Source organism: Acomys russatus, chromosome 27 (genome assembly GCF_903995435.1).
Source record: "Acomys russatus chromosome 27, mAcoRus1.1, whole genome shotgun sequence".
NCBI lineage: Eukaryota > Metazoa > Chordata > Mammalia > Rodentia > Muridae > Acomys > Acomys russatus.
The window spans coordinates 19898692-19921968 of record NC_067163.1 but is presented as its reverse complement, the minus strand read 5'-3'; the positions used below and the strand labels follow the sequence as shown (position 1 = coordinate 19921968).

The window sequence follows — 23277 nt, the reverse complement described above, 5'->3', positions numbered from 1 at the left end:
AAATCACTGTCTCAAAAATCCAGAGAAAAAAAAAGAAGAAAAATATTTTTAATTAATTAATTAATTTAAAAAACCAGAGAGAGAAAGACCAAGACAGGGAAAGAGAGAAAGAGGGAGAGAGACAGAGACAGAGAGACAGAAACAGAGACAGAGATTTAGTAACTCAAACAGGAACCTCAAAGACAAGCACCACCAAGAGAGTACAAGAGGTGGAAGAGAGATTTTCAGGCACTGAAAACAAGATACAAGAAATGGAGAAGTGAATGCCTCAGACAAAGAAAAGTGTTAAATCTAAAAAACTCCAGGCACAAGACATTTAACAAATCTGGAACACTATGAACAGACATAATTTAAGAATAATAGGAATAGATGGAGAAAAAACCCAGGGGAGGAGTACTCTACCTGTCAGAGATCTAGGGGAGGGGGACCCTACCTGTCAGAGGTCTAGGGGAGGGGAATAGAATGGAAAAGGGATGGAGCATGGAGACAGGAAAATAAGATAAAGGAGATTACAATTGGGATGTAATGTATAAAAATGATGATAATAATAATAATAATACAATATTTTGTAAAGGTACAGAAAATATATCAACAAAATTACAGGAGAAACTTTCCCTAACCTAAAGAAGGAGATGCCTGTCAAGGCATGAGAAGCATACAGAACACCAAACAGACTGTATCAGAAAAGAAATTCCCACAACACATAAGAATCAAAATGCCAAGTACACAGAATTAAGAGAGAATATTAAAAGCTGGAAGGAAAAATACCATGTAACATATAAAGCCAGACCTATTAGAATTATCACCCAATGTCTCAGTGGAGACCCTAAAAGTCTAACTCTAAGAGACCACAGATGCCAGCAAAATTTTCAATCATAAGAGTTGGAGAAAGAAAGACATTCCATGATAAAACAAAATTTTTAAACAGTATCTATATACATATTTAGCTCTACAGAAGGTGCTGGAAGGAAGACCTCAAAGAAGTTAACCATACCCAAGAAAAGTAAAAAACACAAAGAAGAAATAATCCCAGACCAGAAAATCAATAGGATGAAAACACACACCACCATCACCAAAACAAAACAACAACAATTACTGCTTATTTATATCTATGAACAGTCTTAATTCCTCCAATAAAGAGACACAGGCCAACAGAATAGATGACAAAACAGGATGCACCCTTCTCCTACATCCAAGAAACACACATAACATCAGGGATAGAAATCATTTCAGGGTTAAAAAAAAACAAAAACAAAAACAAAAAGGAAAAAGATATCCCAAACAAATGGATCCAAGAAGCAATCCAGTATATCCATTTTAATATCTGACAAAACAGAATTCAAAACAAAACTCACTAGAGGAGGAAATAGGGAAGGACAGTACATACTTACCAAATGAAAAAATCACCAGGAGGACTTTCCCAGTTCTTAAATGCAAGGGTACCAAGGTTCATAAAATAAAATAAAGTAAAACTCATCACTGCAGCCAAGTTCACATATTGACCCCCAGACAATGATAATGGGTGGTCTCAGTACCTCACTCTCACCAATAGACAGGTCATCCAGACAAAAGTTAAACAGAGAACGGATGAAGGTAACTGACATCATAAACTGAACAGACCTAACCAATATTTACATAACTTACTCCCAGCCAAAATGGAATACACTTTCTACCTTCTTCTCAGAACCTTGTGGAACATAACTCAAAATCAACCACATACTCGAACACAAAGCAAACCTCAACAGAAACAAGAAAATTAAAATAACAAACCTGTTTCCTGTCTGATCACCATGGATTTCAACAACCATAGAAACAACAGAAAGCATACGAACTGAATGAAAAAAAAATATCAGCCAATACAGGGAAAAATTAAATTAAAAGCTTTCTTGAGTTGAACGGAAATTAACCTACATTTTCATATAAAAACTTATTAGACACAATGAACGTGGTTCTAACAGGCAAGTTCACAGCTCTAAGGTGTCTACGTAGAAAAGGGAGAGATCTCATATCTTATATTAGTGGCTTAACGACACACCTAGAAGCTCTAGAACAAAAGAAATAATCAAACTCAGAGCTGAAATCAGTAAAATGGAAACAAAACAATACAAAACACAGAATCAATGAAACAAAGAGTGGATTTGGTTTTATTTTGTCTTGTTTGTTTGTTTGGGTTTTTTTTTTTTTTTTTTTTTTTGGAAATTAATGAGATTGACAAACAGCCAAATTAAATAAAGGTAGAGATAGAAGATTCAAATTAACAAAATGAGATGAAAGGGGACATATATAGCCAATACTAAGGAAATCTAGAGAATCCTAAGGACGTACTTTAAAATCTGTACTCCACCAAATTGAAAAAATTTAAAGAAATGAATAATTTTCTCAATGACTACTACCTAGGGGCAATACCTATTTTCAATTACAAAAAAAGGTAATAAAGGCTCAGCTTAAACCCATTTTTTTACAGCATTATTCATGGTCTGGTGTTTCAACGAAATATTAAATCATGTCTGTTCCTCTTAGTATTTCAGAGGATTTGTGTATTGTGAAAAAATTGTATCTGTTATTTTTTTCATTTTAAAAATATTTTAAATATTTAGACATTCATTTATTGAGTATTCATTATGGGTTTCTCCAGGTAATATGTGATTTACCAAGTGACTATACTGTTGACTTTATTTTTTATTTGGAACTGAGTTTTAGACATATGTAGTATTTATAAAACATTTATTCACAAAACATACTAATTGCATTTAAATACCCTATACTATATAACTCAAAATTGTCAGAAAAAGTTTTTTAAAATGTGCTCATTATCAGGATCCAATAAAAGTTTAAGATTCTAGAAATACTACACACACATATATATGTATGTATATATATACACACACACACACATACACACATGTATGTATATGTTTCAACACACCAGCTTGTACCATATAAATATATACCAAAATTATGTGTCAATCAAAGACTAAAGACAAAGAAGAGCAGGGTGATGGCTCAATCCCTAATGTGTTTTCCTTGCAAGCAGGAATACTTGAATTTTGTCTCCAGGACACACATGAAAAAGCCAGATGTGCGCCTAATTATAATCCCAGCACTGGTGACAGCAAGACAAGTAGATAACCTGGTGCTCACAGGCCAGTGATCTCTATCTTCTGTCTAGTTTCAGGCCAATGAGAGGGTCTATCTTAGCACACCAGGCAGAATGCACCTGAGAGATGATACCAAAGACTGACCTTTGGTTTCCACAAGCATGCATACACCCATCCACATATATACACATACATATCCACACATGTGCATCTTAGCATGTATCAATGCACACATATACATTCAATAATAAATCGTAGAGGAATTTTCATCCAGCAATATGTCAGCTCTGGCAAGAGGTGACATCCAAAGAACTTCTAGATCTATGTGATCTGGTTCCAACCAGATCATGCAGAGCCATCCTGGATTACAGTGTGATCTGGCTGGAATACAGACATACCCTTAGTACACACCTTTAAATCCAAAACAATAGAAGTAAAGTTAGTTTTAAGTGATGTTTAATTGAGGAACAAAGTGATGATTCGGAGAAAGACTTGGCAGGTTAGGATCCTCACAACTCTCACAAGAACAGCACAGAAAAGAGAGGCTATTTAAGAGAGTAGTGCAGACAGGGGGTGTGGAGGAGATAGTTTTACCTGGACGGTTTTACAGAGATAGGTTGAAGAATGAACAAGCTAGACACAGGTGATGACTCCCACAGACCAGCTCCAGGGACCAGTGAAGAGGAGAGAAGAGAAAGTCTTGGTGGTTCCGTGGTAGGGAGGATTGAGCAGGTGGTGAACAGCAGGTTAAGGGAAACCGTCCATTAATGACTCACTAGCTATAGAAACTAACTGTTGAGGAAAGATTTAGGAACAGAGGAGAAAAGAAATACTGAGACCCAGGAATATAAAATGTAAACTGAAAGGTCTCGTAGACCAGGAGAACTTTATTTTTCTTCTGCTTTTATTCCTTCTTGGGCCAACCCCAGTACTTTATTTAAAGTGAAATTCAGGGTTTTTTTTTTTTTATTACAGATTTCATCATGATTCTCTCATCTTTTACAATTAATAGAGCCTTTAAACATCAACAGAGCATGAAAACAGTCTAACAACAACAAAATACAAACAGTTCTGTATAGCCTACAATAAGGCCTATAACATAAATCAATCAATTTCCAAGCAATGGTCAGCATGACCTGATTATTATTTCTTAAATAATACTTGAGAATGTTTATTTATTTATTATATATACAGTGTTCTAGCTGCATATAACACCTGCCCACCAGAAAAAGGCACCAGATCTCATTATAGATACTTGTGAGCTGTCATGTGATTGCTGGGACTTGAACTCATGACCTTTGGAAGAGCATATTGTGCTCTTAACCTCTGAGCCATCTCATCAGCCCAATTCTTGGGAAAGTTTAATCATAAATTTCTCTGGGCTAAAGTCGTGGTACTTACATGATTGTCATAGCAACAAGCTTGAACTAAATGTTTTAACACAGAGAAGATTTGACTTACTTTCTGTCCCAAACCAACAGGTGTGCTATCCAAGCTTAAGCTAAATACCAAGGAGTCATCTATTATAATATATCTGTAAATCATTATGTTCTAAGTCCATCCTCTATTGCTCTCAAAGCAGACTCTAAAGAAACTTTTCTAGAGCTAGCATTATCTATCCAGGTACTGTTATGTCAAGGTCCTAACTTTCTTTCATGCAATTTCTGCTTGGGTGCTCATAGTCAGATAAAAAAAAAAAACAAAACAAAACTCTATCATGGTGTCAAAACTTTGGCTTTCTTTCAACATTCTCTGTGGAAAATGTTTTCCAGTGTAAATTTTATTAGGGCTGAGAAATAAAGAGAAAGGCAGTTTTAGGAGAAAATGTAGATTTCAAAGCCGTCTAGGGAAAATGACACCTGGACCATACATAATAGCTAAGGGCAGTGGTGATCAGCCAGAGATCTTTGGAATGTTGTGAAGCAAAGCCTCAACATCTGTTCTGGATTTCTAGAATCATGCTGGGTAGTCGGAGGACTCTGGAATTTTGTCAAGCAAAGCCTCTACAACTTGTCGTTATGTCTCTGACAGAAGGCTGATGAACCAGAGAATAAGAAGAAGCAAGAAGGTTAGAACAGATTGCAAGAGTTAGTTTGAGGATAAGTAGAACAATTTAGTCAGAGGCTGAAAGAAGCCAATTTGAATCAGTCAGTTTAGAGAGGAAGTTGAACCAGAACAGCTGAGTTGAACTATCAGCCAGAGCTCAGAAAGAGCTAGAAAGAATGATCTTAGCAGCAGTAGGTCTCAGAGGCTGAAAACATTCTAGGTCTAGATTAGATTGTACAGAGGCTAGACACTTCCAGGACTACGTGTGGGTTAGCAGATGGGGGTAGTAAGTCTCCAAGACAACAATTAAATCTGATGAGTAAAAGATACTTTTACAATAAATAAGTATTAAAAATGGCAGCCTTATGAAGAAGCCATCCAATTACACCTTTTTTTTTTCAGTCAATAAGAAATTTATTTATTTTAAAAAATCAAAATGCTAGCACTCTCTAGAAAATTTTAACGGGTTTTATTTATAATTGCTATAAAGTTAAACTGTTGAAATCTTTTCACTGAAACATTTTGTTTGCATTAATGCTTTACATCGTGCATTTATATTAAAAATTCACACACAAATGAAAATTGGAAAAACTGCCAAAACATGATTTCTCTTCCCTGTTTTTCCACTTGCAATCATATACTTAGGTACCTTTTGACCCATGGGAAAAATATCTAACATTCAGAACTACTGATAAAAGGAAGAAGAGAAAAAAAATTTTTTTTTGAGGATGAAATGTTTCCCCTCATAGTAGACTCTTTTTTTCCATTTTTAAAATTATGTTTCTTTTTAAACATGTACATTTATGTTATTACACATGAATAAAATAAACAACATATAGCAGGAAGAGCCATGAGACAATCAGGAATTATATAAATGTTACATTCACTGTGATTTGGCTATTTGTAGTTGGCAAACTTGAAGTATTTGGCAAACTTGAACTTTTTCCTATCTTGTTGGGTCTAAATTTGTGAATGAAAATCAATATCTATCATATCTCATCTCTGTTAACTTAAGACATCTATCTAGATCTAAAAAAAATCTTAACTCCTAACCAACTAACTTTAATTGTATGACTAGTGGACTCTTAAGCAAGTTCTCCACGTATGCGGCGTGCTAGCTGGTTATCTTTTGGCACAATTGTTACATGTTTGGCATGGATAACACACAGGTTGGTATCTTCAAAAAGGCCATCCAGATAGCCTCACTTGCCTCCTGCAAAGCACCAATAACTGCACTCTGGAAGCGCAGATCTGGTTCGAAGTCCTGAGCAGTTTCTCTCACGAGACGCTGGAAGGGGAGCTTGCGAATGAGAAGTTGAGTTCAGTGGGCTTTCTGGTAGCATCTGATTTCACAGAGTACCACAGTACCAGGCCTGTAACGACGAGATTTCTTCACCCCTCCTGTAGAGGGCGCACTCTTGTGAGTGGCTTTTGTAGCCAGATGTTTCCTGGGTGCTTTACTACTGGTGGATTTGTGGGCAGTTTGCTTTGTACGAGCCATGGTAAGGGCATCTCCTTACTTACCACCCTTGCCCTTCGGCTGGAGCTTAGCTAGCAAGAGGTGGTGCTGGCGTTAGAGAGCTGCGGTGGGGCAGCCAGAGCGGTGGGGCAGCTTCTTAAGCCGTTAGTTGTGATCCCATATCAAGTCACACAGATGAAGGTGGGGACCATGAAAAATTTGTTAACAGTAGAGATTTCTCAATTCCCAATGCCCCCAAATCAAGAAATCAAATACGTAATGAGTCTGCGGTGTTTTTTGGCAGGGCTTACCTACTCTGCACCTGAACAGACAGCATACAGACGTTGTAATCCTGAAAGCTAAGACTATTGCATGTTCTGAATTTCGGTATATTTGCTGTGCATACACAGCTTTCTGCTCTTAGAGAAACATGATGGTTTCATTACAGAAAACAACGACTCTCATATTTCCCTACTGTAATTCTTTGGCATGTAAGTGTCAAATTCATATATCTTTGCATTGTATTTGTGGTTTAGAATGTTTGGTTTTCAAAATTGCCATTTGAGTTCCTGACATATGTTTCGTTTTTTTTTTTTTTTTTTTTTTTTTTTAATGTTAAGTTAACTTGGCTTAGGTTCAGTGAAGAATTTCCAATAACTTTCAAAATATCCCTAAGCATATTTCTGCCATTTTATACTATGCATAGTGACACTCCAAGCACTGACAGTCATAAAAGCAAAACATTAGTCAACTTCAAAAATCCTGGAAGATGTTCTGTAACTTATAGCATTAACTTTTTAGCCAAGATTTGATTATTTATATAAAATAGTATCAGTAAAATGAAATTTTGAGTTCATCCTTAAGAAATAATAGTTAAATGTATACTAAAAGTTGTTTAGAAATACATTTCTTTATAATTGTTGTCGGTTAACATTTGAATGTATGCTTAGTTTATATACTCATAGACCCAGGATTGCATAAATTTTCTTAGATTACAAGAGAATACACATGAGAAAATTTTAATCCAGAAGTTTTCTAGATGATAAAGGGCAAGAGAAAGGGAGGAAGGCTATGTTGTAAACTGAGACTGAGGGACAGTAGCTAGAGGGCTCCCCTTCAGCCACCACCTTCTGCCTGGCTTTCATCACCTAAGGCTTTGCCATAATCTTCTATGTGATCAGGCAGGAAGGGACCACACCTCGAGTGATTTGGCCATCCCACTTCCTTTGCAGTGACCAAAGGCCACCCCATGAAAGCAATAAAGTTTCCTAGTTGGCTATCTCCAAAATGCAAAACTCAAAGAAAGAAACTCAAGCAAATGGAAGCTTTGGAGAGATAGCTCCTGGCTGGAAACGAAAGGTCAAGACTTCCAGTTGCTTCTGGCATGTTTCAACCCCCACTGTGTATAAACCCTTGACTTTATTGGGGATTTTATTTTTTTCTCTCTGGAAAGATAAAACCCTGTGAGATTGGGAAAAAGAAAAAGGCCTTAAAAATTCATAATGAGTCTTTCTTAACCAGTGAACTCATCCTAACTTCCACACTCTAGGAGTTTCTACACCTCACAACACTTACACATTGTACTCACTGTGTCTTAGCTACCTGAATTCCAACCAGAATAAATGCTAATTATTTTACACATATGCACATAGCATTTGTAAGCAAAGCCTTGCACTGTTAAAGATGCAAGCATAAATACTATACATACACAGTTGGCTTTGATTTTTCTCAGAAAGTTATTCACATGGAAAGAAATGGAACTGTTTTGTAAATTGAATCCCAGGTTTTCTACCTCAATATGCATTCCCACATTTGCTGATGACAGAGAATTAACTAGAATTTACCTCCAGAAAGGAAGACACATAGCAAGCATTTTCCTCTTCAGGTGACACTGAGTTTCTTACCAGAAATGAGACTTGACAAGAGGGAGGCACGGAAGCGATTTGTCTATAAGGAATCTGAACACCAAATATCAGCCTCAAAGAAAAATATTGTGGGTGACATAAATAAAACAGATGGTGACTTAGTCAGGACATTATTAGAAAGGGCTATATGAATTTTAACTACACCATTTTCATTTTTTTCCTCCTTCTTTCCAGAATTAATATGAGAGAAATATGTGAAACTTATAAGAATTCAAATAAACTTTTTAAAATTAGTCATAATTTTCCTACTTTGAGCAGAAATTACCTAAAAAAATATATTATGGGATTGCAGGGCCAATTCCCACTTTCTTAGCTTAGCACAGTAAAGTCCCTTTCCGTTGCTTCTCCCTTCCCCTCTCTTCCTTCTCTCCTCTCTCCCGTTCCTCTCTCCAGGTCCCTTCTCTGATAGATTCTGTGTATGCTGTGTGAGTCCCATTAAAAGCTGAGCATATATCTCTGAGTAGAAAGTTCATGTTAAGTCTAATTTGAAGGATATTGAACAACACGTTGCTCTGAACAACATGAACTGCATGCCCACTGGAGTGAAGATCACCTTGACCCGTTGGATTCAAAGCCAAACGGCATTCACCAAAACCCTGTAAGGGCAAAGCTGACCAATGTCATTTCTCCTCTTCAGCTGCAAAGACGCTAAGCAAAATATGAGTGTGCCAGCTTCCACCCCGAGAGTTCCCATTTGAATGCTCTTAACTTACAGGGCCAAAGGCTACCTGGTTCATCCTCCTCAGGCCTCACAGCTGGTATCCCACACCCCAGACATCTGACCCAGATTTTGCATAGCTAAAGTGCAAACTTGGCATCTCATCCTTAGTGCTCCTCCTCATCTTTCTCTTTCGTTATGTACCATGTGTCCTTTGCTAGCAACACATACGTTGCAATGCTGACTGAAAAAGTACAAGGAAATATTAGCCAAAAAGTATAAGTCAAGTATTCAGATCATCTGACTTGAGGTTCTATAATAATATCTCCTTTTTAATAAACACATTTATTTGCAAATTTAGTCAACATACGTAATTGACCTAAAAACTTCAATAGGATACATTTTTAAAAAACCACTTGAAGGCCATCTTTATAAAAAGGATTTTGCCAGGACAGTAACCAGCTGTAACCTAACCCACCTTCATTGGCAGAGGTCCAAGAAGCTGAAGCTATATTCTTACCCCCACGTTTAAACTCCACAAGGAAAAACCTTGGACATACTTTTTTCCCCTCTTAAAGATTAAGAAGAAACAAAACCAAACTCAATCTCGTATAAGACCAAACAACACAATGAAAAGCTGCACTAACTGTATTGGTAAGATACCGCTGGTGTGAATAACTTGCTATTTTACTCTAGAGCCCTTATAAATAAATAAAATTCCTGTTAGCGTATGTGTACCAGCTAGAGGGTTAGGGGTTAGTGACTATGTGGTAGAATGAGAATTTGTGCAAGGCTAAATACACAGAGCATTTTTTTCTTCTGGTTTGTTAAGGACAAATGCAGCCTAGTCAGGACTAAACTGGACTCAATTGCACACACCTTAACAACAAGACTCACCACCACTTGTTAACGTAAAGCATTTAATTTTAGAACGTTGAACACTACAATGTATAAAATAGCTATTATAAATGCACATAGTGTTTTCTATAGCTGCCAGGTTTACTTCTTTTTGGTTAAGGAAACTGTTACACCATGGTTAAAACTTGTTTCTTCAACCTTTGAAAAAAGCCCACATTCTATCACAGTGATCTATGGTTAAACACTTGGATCAAGTCATAACCTGTTTCATTGCAAAAGAACCCTCTACACAGTTATCAATTCTAGTACCTTAATTGCTACCCAACAAGTCATTAACGTGCGGAAACATGCGTGAGAAGCAGGAAGTACCACCCATCCCTTCTGCGTAATAGCACTCACTCCTGAGCCGCAATGCTCACATCACTGAGGTCCATGAACAGTAGGTCACTCTTAGCCTTCACCCTGAGTGAAAGATGGAATGACTTAAGTACAATTGCAACATATTATAAACACTTTCTTATATATATATTTTAAAAGGTCACCAACTAAGCCAAAGTAAATTACAGAAATTGCCACAAAATGTCATAAAACCCGCCTTGATTTAAGCTCCTCCCATCCCCGGTTTTGGCCAGCCAACTGGATGTCTTTGGGCATGATGGTGACTCTCTTGGTATGGATGGCACACGGATTGATATCTTCAAACAGCCCCACCAGGTATGTTTTACTGGCCTCCTGAAGTGTACCAGTGGCTGCACTTTGAAGCCTCAAGTTGGTTTTGAAATCCTGGGCGATCTCCCTCACCAACCTCTGGAAAGGCAGCTTCAGGATGAGCGGCTCAGTCGCATTCTGGTGTCTACAAATTTCTGTTAGAGCCACGGGTCCCAGGCCTGTAGCCATGAGGTTTCTTCACCCCGCCAGTAGAGGGCGCGCTTTTCCTTGCCTTGGTGGATCTTGCTAGTGGTCAGCTTGGTTCGGGACATTTTCTCTCCCCAAAAGCCGAAGTCAGAGGCCCATGCTGGGACTGTCGTACTGCTGTTAGCACTCAAACAAGAGACATAATGGCCGAGCAGAATGCGAAGATGCTCCTCCAAGTAACGACCAAACCACTCAGTGCCCTATAAAAATATTTTCAAATTCATGTGGAATACTAAATGATTTAGTAACCTAGAAAACGAGGGGTGAGTAGGATGGATATAATGAACTTGTAAGAATTTGCCTTACAAGATAAAGTAACTAAACTTCCACTATAAAATACTCCATGTGAAGAGTAAAATTTCTTCCCTCTATCACATATACAAAAAGTGTTAATACATTATACTTTTCATTTTTATGAGAAATAATAAAGTCTTCAACAGAAAACTCTAGCATCTTGCATATTTAATAACTAAAGCAAGGGGAAAACTTTTATTCAAATCAGGAGATGCAGAATCAGCTAGCAAACAGATATTTGATTATATATCACCATATATACTAAAATCTAAAAAGAAAGATCAGTATGCAAATGGAAAATGTCTAACCTTGAGCTAATAGATGACAAACCCAGTGCGTATGCGCCTACTACAGAAAGTTCTTAAAAGCTATAATAAAAGCCTGGAAAAAATCAATAAAAAATATGAAAACTAGGAAAATACAACTCACAGAATACAAAATTCTAAGGACAAAGCCAGAGGGCTAAGTTGGACATGGCTATAATCCCAGACCTCAGAAAACAGAAACAAACCTGCCCTGCACAGCCAACTTGGGATACAGAGCAAGTACCTGTCTCCTCAAAAAATAGAGGCACTATTCTTAGTTGCCAAAACTATAAAAGTGAATTCTCTGGAAGGTTTGCTTTATACAACGGCTTTATTGGTATTACCTATGAGGAAAGCCTGCATAGAAATGTTCTAAACTCCGTGAGAGTCTGAAAGACCAAAGATGGATAACAGATAAAATATGCGGGCTGACTTCTCTAGTGAAGGCCAGGAGGAGATTCAAAATGAGATAAATTTGAATTCTAAGAAATTGCTGAACATTGCATACGTCCTCTGATAAGAATAAAACACATAGAGGTCTCAGACAAAGAATTAGCAGGCTCTTTCCCATGGAATCTCACCTGGTAGCAAAACCAGGCATTGATCCTAGGACAGGAGCCAGGAGGACAGGAGTGCCCTCCCCCATCACAAAAGCCGGATAACATTACAAGATTGACTTTCATAGTGAGCACTCTGAACTATAGCTTCACAGGTTTTGTGACCACCTTTTTTTTTTTTTTTTTTTTTTTTTTTTTTTTTTTTAATTAGGCTTATTGTCTTCAAGGTACAGCCCCATGTCAGAGTGTATCTGATGTGCTGGGCATAAGAGGTATGTCTTCCTGAAAGAGTAGCAAGTACTCATAACCACTAAGCCTTCTTTTCAAGCCCCCTTTGATCAACTTTCAATATTTTATTTATCTATTTATTTTTAGTATTGGACTCTAAGACTGTTTTATGTATTTCATATTCAAGTGAGTTGCAAGATCTATGGTTTAAATACTTTTGCCCATTCTGTGATTCATTGTTTCATTTTCCTGATGGTATCCTTTGATGGAGAAAACTCGACATTTTAACTAAGTCAAACACAAATTTCTTTTCTTGTTTGTGCTTTTGGTGTCCTCTCTAATAAACAACTGAGATACCCAATACCTAGTTGATTTCTTCTGAATCACATCACTTAGCTTTTACACTTGTGATTTCATGCTTTTAGCTTAACTGCTATGTATGATCTGAAAAAAAGAAGATGTATAATAATATTATTGAATTTGGATTTATATCTGGCCCAAAAGCATTTGCTGAAAAAATTGTCTTTACCCTTTTGAGTTTAATAACACTCTTTTTATGAAATTTTTTTATTTTTTACATATAATTTATATTATTACACATATATACAATAAACTACTTATAGCGAGAAGGACCATGACACAATCAGGAATTATATAAATGTTACATTCTTAATGTTTTGGCTATTTGTATTTGACAGCCTTGAAGAAAAAATTTTTCTGTATGTAAATCAGTATCTATCATATCTCATTATTATCAACTTAAAACATCTATCTAGACCTAAAAACATCTTAACCCCTAAACAACTAAGCTTAATTGGAAAACTAAACTATCCGGTCTTCAACCCCTTCAGAGACCTGAAAAGTAATAAAATTGATTACCTGAGTATACTGAGAGTGAAGGTTAGTAGCTTCCAAATGAGAAGATGAAAGAGACACTTTGCTGCCTGATAACTCACCCTAAACTCTATAATTTTGGAGCATCATCTTCAGCCTTCTGGACCAATATCTGACAGACATATTTACGAAGCAGGAACTATTGAGGACTTGCTTACCCTGTCTTGGCAGAATTTGGTTGTTGACTCTGCCTGCATCCAAGCTTGCCCTTTTTTAGGCAGAATGCTGTCTGTGGTAGAAAGTAGGACATTTTGCTCAGTGGCTTGTTTGCCACATTTGAAGCCATTTCTGTATGGAGGTTCTTTGATGTTCATCATCATCATTCCCCAATTGTATTTGGACACCTACAAATGTATTATTCGTCCCAAATCAGCTGGAAGAAACCTTAAGAGAATGAAGTCCCATTTCCCTTAAGGGGGGGGGGGGGGGTCATGTAGGTTTTTGGTTGCTTTCCTAGCCTATAGAGGGTTATTTTCAATGGGAGTTCATTATAAGTTATTATTTACAGAGAAAACAAAGTTGGAATCAGGGATGTGCTGTTCTCCTTTATCTCTCATTCTTAAGTTTGGAGATGGGGGCTGAAAAGAAAGAAGGGGGAATATAGAAATACATAGGAAAGATAGAACAACAAGTAGATTAGTGAATCTACTCCTCAACTTAATGCCTCAATTGTCATGCACAAGATTATTTTTAATTCACTGGCATAGAATTTTGTATATAGATACAAAATAAGTCTAATTCTAGATGTGGTGGTATAGAATTCAAACATAAGATTATTTTTCATACACATTATACATATTTCTAGTCTAATATGAGGTATTGTACCCATATAACTCAATTATAATACAAGGTTTACTTCCAGCACTTTGAAAGTGCTATTGCAAGCTGTTTAGGATAAATAAGTTATACAAGTTTATTGTTAGTTGATCAAATCATGGCCATATCAATTACTAGTCTATTTTCATCACAAGAATGTACATCTTAGGTGCAACAGATAGACATGATTCTATAGAAATATAAGGTAAAATAGTTAGATAAGGTCTTCAAAAATCTCAGAGACATACAGAATATGCCATTTAAAATGTTTTTATTATTATAAATATTCACTTACAATGATATAGGTTAACTCCTGGCAATACCCAACCTACCTTAAAAAAGATGATGAACATTAATAATACTCTTATTGGATTCCCCAGAAGGTTGAGGTCTTCTTTATAAACACACGGCTCACTCCTTTAGTCATATGTACCCATCAACACATCACTGTCCCCATGTCTATGGTCTTCTGTGAGTTATACATTCTGAATATTTGTCTCCTTATACACTGTTGTTGTCAATCACTTTTGCCATCCAGAGTTCTTGGGTTTGCATTTCATATTTAAGATATCTCTGGAAACTACCAGTGAGTCCCTCTAGAGTCCTTACAGTTCAGTTGATCAGTCATTTTGAGCCATCCTGCCATCAACATTTTTATATCTCTCAATATACAACAATGGAAATTTTTTTCATTTTATTTAGATTTGTTTCAATTACCTTTACTGGTATTATATAACTCAGAGCCCAGCATAAAATATATTTGGTATATATTTTTTAAAATGTATTCCTGAATATTTTTATGCATTTTCATGTTTTTATGGGTATCATTGCTTTCATTTTCACACTAATCATTGTGAGTTATTGATATGCAATTACTTTTTGTACATCTATAAATGTTATTAGTTCTAATAGGATTTAAGTGAGCTTTTAAAGTTTTTTTGTTGTTGTTGTTTTTTTTTTTTTTTTTTTTTTTTTTTGCTTTTTTGAGGATTTCATACATGTTTTGTTCATATTTAACTCCACTCTTCCCATTTCCATTTCCCCTTCCCTATCCACACAAACTCATGTGGTGTTTTGTTTTGTTGTTTTAACACAAAGCTCAAGACCAATTTGTGCTGTTCAAATATTCCTGGATGTGGGCCCTTTCTTTGACCATGGCACACTTGACTTACCTGGGTTATATGCATAAAAACAAACAAAACAAAACAAAACAAAAACTGTCTCTCCCCCTCCAGCAGCTGTCAGTTACCAAGAGCTGCTTGGTGAGGTATGGGACTTGGTGCCCAACTCCACTCTCTATATTGAGACTAGGTCTGCCTTGGGCTGGCACAAGTCTTGTATGTGGTGTCACAAGCACTGTAAGCTCATATGCACAGCTGCTGTGCTGTGTCCAGGAGACACTGGTCCCTTGTAGCCATCAACTCTCTCTGGATATGACATCCTTCCTGCCCCTCTTCAGCAATGACTCCCACACAATGGAATGATGGGAGTTGTTACGTATGTTCAAGTTAGAGCTGGGCATTCAGCAGTCTCTTATTTTGTGCACCTTGGCCCATTGTGGGTCTTTGAGCTAACCATCATCTACTGGAAACAGAAGCTTCAGATGAAAGTTGACAGATGCACTAATCTGCAAGTGTAAGGACAAATTTTTTATGTGTCGGTTAAATCCTATAACCCTTTAGCATGATAAGAGAAGTTGATTTTCCCATTGGGTCTGTGACCTATCAACCCACAGGCTCTTAGCTTTACAATAGTGCCAGGGATGGGGTTCATTCTATGCAATAGTAAGTCAGAAAGTAGTTGGTCTTTCATCAAGTTCTAGAAGGTAAGAAAGACGATTGTCCAAAGAGCATTGTCAGTACTGTGTGATGTTTGGCTCTATGGGACCTCACCTTCTTATGCTTCCAAATGAAATAGCTTGGCTTTCTATTCATGGCGTCCTAGACGGACATTGTTGCCCCCCTAATGGACTACTTCTGATTAATATACATTTTGAAGTTTGTATAATAGTATGTAAGATGTTTTGAAGAGCTTTGGCTGCCCCCACAGACTCATGTATTTGAATAGTTGGCCCACAGGGAATGGCACCTTTAGGAGGTGTGGCCTTATTGGAGTGGGTGTGGCCTTATTGGAAGTAGTGTATTAATGTAGGAGAGGGCTTTGAGTTCTGCTAGTGCTTCATCTTTGCCCAGTGTGGAATCAGAGCCTCCTCCTGGATGCCTGTGGAAGACAGTCTGCTTCTGCTGCCCTCAGAGGAAGACGTAGAACTCTCAGCTCTTTCTCCAGCACCATGTCTGCCTGCATGGCTGCCATGCTTCCCACCATGATCTAATAGACCAAACCCCTGAAACAGTAAGCCAGCCCGAATTAAATGCTTTTCTTTATAAGGGTTGCCTTGGTCACACTTATGGAGAGTGCTGTTTCACAGCAATAAAACCATAACAAAGACGGGAAGCTTCCCTATAGCTTTTTCAAAAGTCTTTGATGTTATTTATACCTCCCAGTATTCTACTCTCCATGCTGCCCTCATTTTCCCCACCCCAATTTAAGCTTTCCCGTTCCACTTTTCTGTGGCTAAAGATAGTTATAGTGCTTCATTTCCAGTCTGAGCATCTCTTACTGATTTTTATCACCCAGTTGTTCTACTAAGAACCTTGAGTAATGAAGTGATAAGATGAAATGTACTTGTCTTTTCCTGATTCTGAGAGTGAAGTGTCCACTCTTTCAGCATTAAGACATGGATAGAGGCAGTGTTTTCAGAGACACCTCTCATTGGTTAAAGAGACCCAGTTATGCTCTTACTATCTCAGATGTTTTTATAGTGACAAAGTACTGAAGATTATCAAATACTTTGCCTGCATTTACTGAGATTACATTGCCAAATTGGGGTGTTTTGGTTTCATATCTGATTATTTTATTGTTAAGGTATAAATGATATTTAACCTTGATTGTCAACTGAAGTGAATTAGGAATCTGGCTATATTTATGAAGCCACTTCCAGAGTAGTTTAACTGAGATGGGAAGGCCCACCTAGAATGTGGGTAGCATAATTATGTGGTGAGCTGGGTTTCCAGACTAAATCAAGAGGAAAAAAAGTAAAAAAGTGAGTAAAACACCAGCACATTTCCGCCCCTCTGTCTGTCTGTTTGTCTCTGTCTGTCTGTCTGTCTGTCTGTCTCTGTCTGTCTCTGTCTCTGTCTGTCTGTCTGCCTGCCTGCCTGTCTGCCTCTCTCCCTCCCCCTTATCTCTCTCTCTCTCTCTCTCTCTCTCTCTCTCTCTCTCTCTCTCTCTCTCTCTCTCTCTCCTCTCTCTCTCTCTCCCTCCCCCGCCCCTCTCTCTCTCACACACACACACACACACACAACAGGATGGACTATGTTCCATCAGAACATGAACTAAGTATGAGAAACCCTTCCCTTAGTGGTTTTTTATTCGTTTTTGTTCACAGCCTTGATAAAAGTAATTAGTACAATATACCCATTAATCATCTCCCTCATGTTAAGCCAGCCATATAGTTGTTGGTTAAATTGTACTTGCTTGTGGAGTATATAGCCTCTCATTTGCTGTCATGCTGCAGCCCAGCATGCTGTTGATTTTTTTTTTTTTTTTTTTTTTTGCATTCTATTTATAAGAGCCATTTTCTTGCACTGTTTTTTTTCCATTTGAATGATTTTTTAAAATTTGAGTAATATAGGTATCAGAAAATAAGATGAAAGAATACATGACCACAATGTGTGTGTGTGTGTGTGTGTGTGTGTGTGTGTGTGTTACAAAAGATGATAACTGAACTACTTAACTGATTCAATCAATAGACTATCACAGAAGATGGAAGTATCTAACTACATAATTGAATAAACAAATTTATAACTGGCAAATATGAAAGAAACACTTAGTAAAAATCAATATATATATATAAGTTTTTACCTTATTTTGCAAAGACTTGAAATTTTTTTAATTTCCTAAAATAAAGGAATAGCAGTCCATTAGGACATTTTCTTGGCTAATGACATTTATGAAACTTAAATGTGTGATAAAAATAAACAAAAAAGTGAAGAGGGCAACCAGCTCTGTTGTGTTTTAGGTCCTTATACTCCGTGAAAATTTTATGATCATATTAAAAGATAGAGTGTTTGCAAATTTTAACGATCTTTCTGTGGCAGGAGAATGGGGGCTGGTTACTGAAATATCAAGATTAACACATAAAGGTTCGTAGGGAGGACTGGCAGTGATTCCTCACGGGGTTTCACCTAAAGAACGAGTACACAGTTGGAGTGAGATACAAACAGGTGAGGTGCTTGTCACAGGCCTTAAAGGGATCTAGACTGTGTCCCCAATGTTTTTTGAGATTTTTTTTTCTCAACTCACTATCCTGCCTTCTTGGGAGTGCTTTCCCTTTCCGTGCATAAAATAAAAAATGTAAAACCTGAGTCTGTTTCTGAGCAGGTATCCCAAGTACAAGCTTTCTCCTGGGACATACTGTCTGCAATGAGGCGCTCTCAGAACTCAGAACCTCAGACCCAAGCATGCTTTCCCTTTTCCTTTTCTTCCTCTCTTCTTCTGGATACTACCCAGCAGGCTATATAAACACGTTTCCAACACTGCACTCTCTTGCTGTTTCCTTGACCTCCATGCCTAACTTAAAAGACATGCCTTTTTCTCCATCTCCTTCTCCTGCAAGCCACAGAGTTCCCAGCTTACCTGTCTTATTGTTTTCATTTAACGCTTTCATAAAACTGTCCTTGAGCTTCCTTCCAAGTCTGTTTTCAAATTCTTTTATTAATGAAACTAAGAACCCAAAAAGGAAGCTTCAGTTTCCTAGGTTACATATGAAACCACCCTCAGGCTCAGTGATTGGCCAGGACTTATAGCACACATAAACCCTATTATTCTCGTGGTTAGTGAATTACAGTATAAATCTAGAAATTAAAATTGGCCAAATGAAGAAACATACAAAGCAGAGTTCAGGACCAGCAAAGTACGACCTTCCCCATGTCCTTTCTCAGTTAAGACAACCCATTTCGCCCACTAATTACATGTGAGCATACACAGCACATTGCAGTCTCAGAAATCTCATTGCAAGTTTGTCCCCAGATTTTTTATTATAGATCTGACTAATCTCTCCCATGTAACTGATCTTTGTCTCAGGATTCAAACTAATACTTGCTAGCTCAAGGCTCCATCATAGATCAGATTGTTAGCAACACTGGGCTACCTGGCATGGCTTAAAGTCCCCAGGCAGACACACTGATTATCAAGCAAGACAGTCCAAGTGTTGGAAGATGACTTTTTGGGATTCATTGTAAAGGCTAAATGTTTCTTTGAGCAAGATCAGTCTTTTACTGTACTCTGTAATAAAGATACATATAATATAAGCCACACAAAGGCACTTGAAACATTTTTAAAAGAGTATCAATAAGGTGGAAATGGCATCATAAAATGTAGACTACCCAAAATGAGACAGAAAAGACAAAAATAGATGAAAGAACACAAAAACAATTGAAGAACAACTGGAAAGGTGTTAGATTAAAATGCAACCTATCAATGATCATTTTTTTAAATTTTATTAATTTATTCATATTACATCTCGATTGTTAGCCCTTCCCCTGTTTCTTCCCATTCTTCCCTCCCTCCCACTTCCCCCCTTCTCCCCTCCCCTATGTCTGTGATTGAGGGAGACCTCCTCCCCCTATATATGCTCTGAGAATATTGAGTCTCTTCTTGGTAACTTCCTATCCTTCCTCTGAGTGCCGCCAGGCCTCCCCATCCAGGGGACGTGGTCAGAAAAGGGGCACCAGAGTTCGTGTGAGAGTCAGATCTCACTCTCCACTCAACGGTGGAGAATATCATGTTCGTCGGCTAGGTCCAGATTGATCTAGAAATTATCATAATGAGTGAGTTCACCCAGAAGCAAAAAGAGACAACGGTTATATTACTCACTTATATCAAAACACTAGTCCAAGGGATATGTACCATGAAAACTTTACTTACCAAAAAACGGAGTCAGAGCGAGGAAACCTATTTGAGACTCTAGGCGAGAGTAGCATGGAAGAATGGGGAAATAGTAGAACCCACAGGGTCCTGGAAACCTACAATAAGAACTTTATAACAGGCAGATCTGGGTCCTGGGGCCCCCCTAAAACTAAGGCACTATCCAAGTAGAATATAGGCAGTAAGCTTCGATGATCATTTTAATCTAAATACATAATAGAAAGACATCATCATCTTGATGTGAAAGGAAGACTTAACAAGAAAGTCAGTAAATAGAAAGACATATCATCTTAGAGAATGTGTGTGTGTGTCTGTGTGTGTGGCACTAATCAAAAGAAAGCTAGAGTCTGTCGAAATTTCAGACAAGTAGACTTTTTAATTTTTATTTTACTTATTTTATTTTTTATAAATATTTTTTATTTTTTACATATACATTACACATATATACAATAAACTGCCTACATCGAGAAGAACCATGACACAATCAGAAATCATATAAACATTACATTCTGAGTTTTTTGGCTATTTATATTTTGCAGCCTTGAAGAAAATATCTTTCCTATCTAGGTGCGTCTAAATTTCTGAATGTAAATCAATATCTATCATATCTTGTCATTATCAACTTAAAACATCTGTCTAGACCTAAAAAAAATCTTAAACCCTAAACAACTAAGCTTAATTGGAAAACTAAACTATCTGGTCTTCAACCCCATCAGAGACTTGAAAAGTAATAAAATTGATTACCTTATGAGTATACCAGGAGTGCAGGTTAGTAGCTTTCCAAATGAGAAGATGAAAGAGACAGTTTGCTACGTGAAGAGTCACCCACAACTCTCTATAACTTTGGAGCATCATCTTCAGCCTCCTGCCCAACATAACTGACAGACATATTTGTGAGGCAGGACCGATTGAGGACTTGCTTACCCTGGCTTGGCAGAATTTGGCTGCAGAATCTGCCTGCATCAAAGCTTGCCTTTTTTAAGGTAGAATTCCAGGCAAGTAGACTTTAGAACAAGGATGTTATTGTGAATAAATTGGACAATATACGAAAAATGCATAGTAATATTATTTAAATGGTGGGAATTATGAATCAGTTGATTAATGGGACAAATAAGTCATGAATACTGTTCTAGTGAGCTTTATCAACTTATCACAGCCCAGAGTTGTCTTAGCAGAAAGTTTTGATTGAGGAGTTTGCCTAGGTGAGATTGAACTGTGGTCATGTCTTTGTGGATTTTCTTGATTGCTAATTTATGGAGAAAGGCCCAGCCCACTGTGGGCAGTACAATCCCTAGGTAGGCGGGTCCTGGCATATATGAGAAAGCTAAATATGAGCATGTGGATGAGACTGTGAGCAAGCCAGCAAGAAACATTCCTCCGTGGTTTCTGCTTCAAGTTCCTGCTCTGAGCTCCTGCCCTGAATTCCCTCAGTGGTGGACTGTGACCTGGAAGCAGAAGACATACAAATCCTTTCCACCACTAAGTTGCTTTTTAATTCACAGTGTTTTATCACCACAACAGATAGGTCACTAGAACAGATACGTAATAGGCATAAGACTGAATTCATAGTTATAAATAATTTTAAAACACATGAGGCGGGGCTGGTGATATAGCTATGACCCCCAGGACACACAGGATGGGAGCAGAGAGCTGAATTGTCTTTCATGTTGTCCTCTCGCTGAACACACATGTCATGTGTGCCTTTCCTTGTATACACACACACACACACACACACACACACACACACACACACATCTACCTGAAGGCTCAATAACTAAATAAAATGCAATTAAAAACTACACCAAGCAAAAATAGATAAAAGTAACATTAGCAGTAGAAAATGCACAGGTATGGATCGAAACTTAGATGTTTCTCTGTTGAGTCACTAGAATGAACTGAAATTCAGTCAATCAATCAAACATCTATGTAGCATGCTCAGTCAGTATGACTTAATGATCTGAAGAAAAAAAATCATTAAGTATCAGTATGCTATCTTCAAGTATAAATGTAAAACTTAATATTTATCTTTTTATTAACATATATACATTGTACAAAATAGCAGTTTTTAAAAAAATTTTATTGATTTGTTATAATTTATTCACATTACATCCAGATTGTAATCCCTTCACGCTTATCTTCCAGTTCTTACCCTTCCTCCCTCTTCCACCCTATTCCCTTCCTTTAGACATCTGAAGGAGAGGGGAGGGATAGGCTTTCCCCACCCACCATCTGATCACAGTCTATCAGGTCTCATCAGGGTAGCCTGCATCTCCTTCCTCTGTGTGCCCACAAGGCTGCCCCACCAAGGGGCAGTAATCAAATTGCAGGCATCAGAGTTCATGTCAGAGACCGTCCCCTCTCTCCCCCCTCCACACACACATGGAGAATGAGCTGTCTATAAGCTACATCTGAAGAGGGGGTCTAGAGTCTCTGCATGCACTGTCCTTGGTTTGTGCAGGCCCCCCCTGTATCCAGATCCACTTGCCTTGGTGGTCTCCGTGTAGATCTCTTGATCCCTTGGGTCCTTCTATTCCCCCTACCCTTCCATACAACTCTCAGCTGTCTGCCCAGATCCCTGATGCAAGTCCCAGTATATGTCCTAATCCTTCACTGGGTCAGATTTCTCAGAGAACTTCTATGTTGGGCTAATATCCATTTATAAGTGAATATAGACCATGTATGCCTTTCTGGGTCTGGGTTACCTCACTTAGGATGATATTTTCTAGTTCTATCTATTTACCTTCAAATGTCAAGATTTCCTTGTTTTTGATAGATGAATAGTATCCCATTGTATAAATGTACCATAGTTTCTTTATCCATTCTTCAGTTGAGGGACATCAAGGTTGTTTCCAGATTCTGGCTATTACGAATAAAGCTGCTATGAACAAAGCTGAGCAAATGCTTTTGTTGTATGATGGAGCATCTTTCAGGATGCCCAGGAATAGTATAGCTGTGCCCTAAGGAGTGGTATAGCTGAGCCCTAAGGTAGCACTATTCCCAGTTTTCTGAGAAAGTGGCAGATTGATTTCCAAAGTGCTTGTACAATTTTGCGCTCCCACCAGTAATGGAAGAGTGTTCCTCTTTCTCCATATCCTTGCTAGCGTATGCTGTCACTTGAGTTTTTGGTCTTAGCCATTGTGATTAGTGTAAGGTGAGCTCTCAGAATAATTTTGATTTGTATTTCCCTGATGAATAAGGATATTAGGCATAACATAACAGTAGTCATGCATTTTCAC

The 23277-nt window shown here is 37.6% G+C and overlaps 1 pseudogene; it reads right to left on the bottom strand.

Moving 5' to 3' along the window:
• Positions 1-6229: 6229 nt before the first annotated feature.
• On the bottom strand, positions 6230-6645 carry LOC127210061 (histone H3.3A-like; annotated as a pseudogene).
• Positions 6646-23277: the final 16632 nt, after the last annotated feature.